Source organism: Phaethon lepturus, unplaced genomic scaffold (assembly GCF_000687285.1).
Source record: "Phaethon lepturus isolate BGI_N335 unplaced genomic scaffold, ASM68728v1 scaffold14680, whole genome shotgun sequence".
Taxonomy (NCBI): Eukaryota; Metazoa; Chordata; class Aves; order Phaethontiformes; family Phaethontidae; genus Phaethon; species Phaethon lepturus.
Window position 1 is genome coordinate 4,179 of NW_010512698.1, and position 2,567 is coordinate 6,745.

Sequence of the window (2,567 nt, forward strand, 5' to 3'; positions counted from 1 at the left end):
GGGCAGAGGGGCAGAATCCCCTCCCTCGCCCTGCTGACCACACGGCTTTGGGGGCAGCCCAGGACACGGTTGGCCTTTGGGCTGCGAGCGCAAGTTGCCGGCTCCTGTCCAGGTTTTCATCCCCCCCGACCCCCGAGTCCCTCTCAGCAGGGCTGCTCTCCATCCCTTCATCCCCCAGCCTGTGCTGATACTGGGGGTTGCCCTGACCTGGGTGCAGGACCCTGCACTTGGCCTTGTTGAACTTTATGAGCTTTGCATGAGCCCATTCCTTGAGCTTGTTGGCATTCTGTCCCTCAGGTGTGTCACCCGCTCCACTCAGCTTGGTGTCATCTGCAAACTTGCTGAGGGTGCGCTTGATCCCACTATGTCATTGATTAAGATATTTAATATTATTGGTTCCAGTATGGACACTTGGGGGGACACAAATCATTGCTGGTTTCCACTTGGACATTGAGCCACTGACTGTAACCCTTTGTATATGGCCATCCATTCCTGATCCATCTAATAGTCCACTCATCAAACCCACATCTCTCCAATTTAGCGGCAGGAACATTGTATGGGACCGTATCAAAGGCCTTAGAGAAGTCTAGGTAGATGACCTGTAGCCTTGTTCACCAACGCAGTCACTCCATCGTATAAGGCCACTGCCTTTGTCAGGCATGATTTGCCTGTGGTGAAGCCATGGTCTCTCATTGCCTCCCTGTTTCAACATGCCTTCCAGGAGGCTCTGCTCTATGATCTCACCAGACAGGACGAGACGCCTTTCTTGAAGACAGGAGTACTAGCAGGAAGGGAGTAGCAATAATTTACAACAATTATACAATAACAATTTACAGAACTTTGCAAGTTCACTTGCAGCGAGTGCTGGCTTTTTTAATAAAATTCATGGAATTTAAGCCAGTTTTGTTAAAACTAGCATTTAGCAAAACAATGAAGGTCATCAGCATCCTGGCTTTGGGGTTGAACGTGCCGCTTCTCTGAAAGACAACCTGAAAACACAAAACTCAAAAGCCTTTAGGAGGACACATGGAGATGGGGAATGGGCAGGGGCTGGAGTCAGTAGCATCACGAGCGGTGGGGCTGGATTTGGCCCAGGCTTTCTGGCCAGATATGTCAGAGTGGTGTGGAGGACACAGAAGAGATGGAGACGCCCAAGAATGAAATCAGAAGGCTGCATATTTTGGACAGATTGGCAGAATCACCATGGGGAGGACCTGGGCACAGAGCAGGGATAAAAGCAGGCAGAAGAAAGACAAGGAGCTACCAGGTGGCTTGGAAACCTTGAGGACCACTGCTTCCTTGCACCATGTAGGTGCCATGAGCCCCTTCCCTGGCTACATGGCGAAATGTAGAGATGGGCAGGCTCAAGCTCTGTCTCCAGCTTTTGTGCAGCTTTGCTAATTAATTAGGTGCCTTGAGAATGTGCCCAGGGAGGTCATGCTTTGGCGTGACCTGACAGTGCTGTAGGGCTGCATCATCTCTCTTGGCTTGGTGCCGCTGGCATGTGCGGTGACGGCATCCTTGGGGATGGGGTCAAAGCCATAGGAACCGGAGGCTTAGCATCCAGCTGTTTTACCAGCGACGTTTTGCCCAGAAAAAGCCTTTCATCTTCAAAGTGGTTCACAAATCATCACTAATTGCATCTGTGCAGGTGCTGGGAGGCAAACAAAGCTTAATTAGGGCATGCAAAAGGCTCAGATCCTCTCCAGATAGACAAGCTTTGAGTTTCTAATCCCTTGATGTGCGGCACCCTGGGGCTGAGAGCGGGTCTGGGCTTCCATCCCGCTGCCTCGCTGCCGGAGCAAGACCCGTCTGCAGGACCGTGGTGCAACGCTGGTGCCTGGCTGGGTTGCGAGGTGGAGATTTTTCAGCTGGTTGACTTCTCGCCTGTGGTTCTGGGATGCGGATAGCAGCTCCTTGTTCATGCATGCATCTCCACAGAGGAGCAGGCATCGGTGCCCACGTGCAACCCAAGCCCTGAGCACTCCTGCTCGGCATCGAGTTGGGAAATCAAAGCCTCTCTCTGTGCTCAACCCCAGAGCATCATCCCGCCAGCCCCCCACTTCCCAAGGTCCCTTGGCATCCTCATAGCACCTGTGACAGTCCTCGCCTCCGGCTGCAGTCACTCTGCCCAGCCCCAGCAGGCTTTATTTGGGATCAGCCTGTCCCCAAAACTCCATCCCCATCCCTGTCCCCAGTGTCACACATCCCGGCACAGCACCAGTGAGCGTAGAGCCAGTGTGGCATCAGCTCCATCCCTGCTGGCCCAGGGGCCCACAGCTGTCACCTACCCATGGAGGTGACCCTGTGCTGGGTGCAGTAGCCCCGCAGGACTGAAGGGACCAGAAAGAGCCAAACCTGCCGTTGTGCTGCCCATGTTTATTCGGTCCCAGCCCTGCAGAGGTAGCACGTGGCATGGACACGAATTTACACCATCTCCCACCCCCAGCCAGGGTCTCCTGGGGATGTCAGGGTACCCCTGCTCCTTGAAGGGGTTTGGTCTGGTCCCCATCGCCCCTCCTGCCCCATGGGGAATGGGACAGAGGGGTTCATCCCCAGCCAGGCCA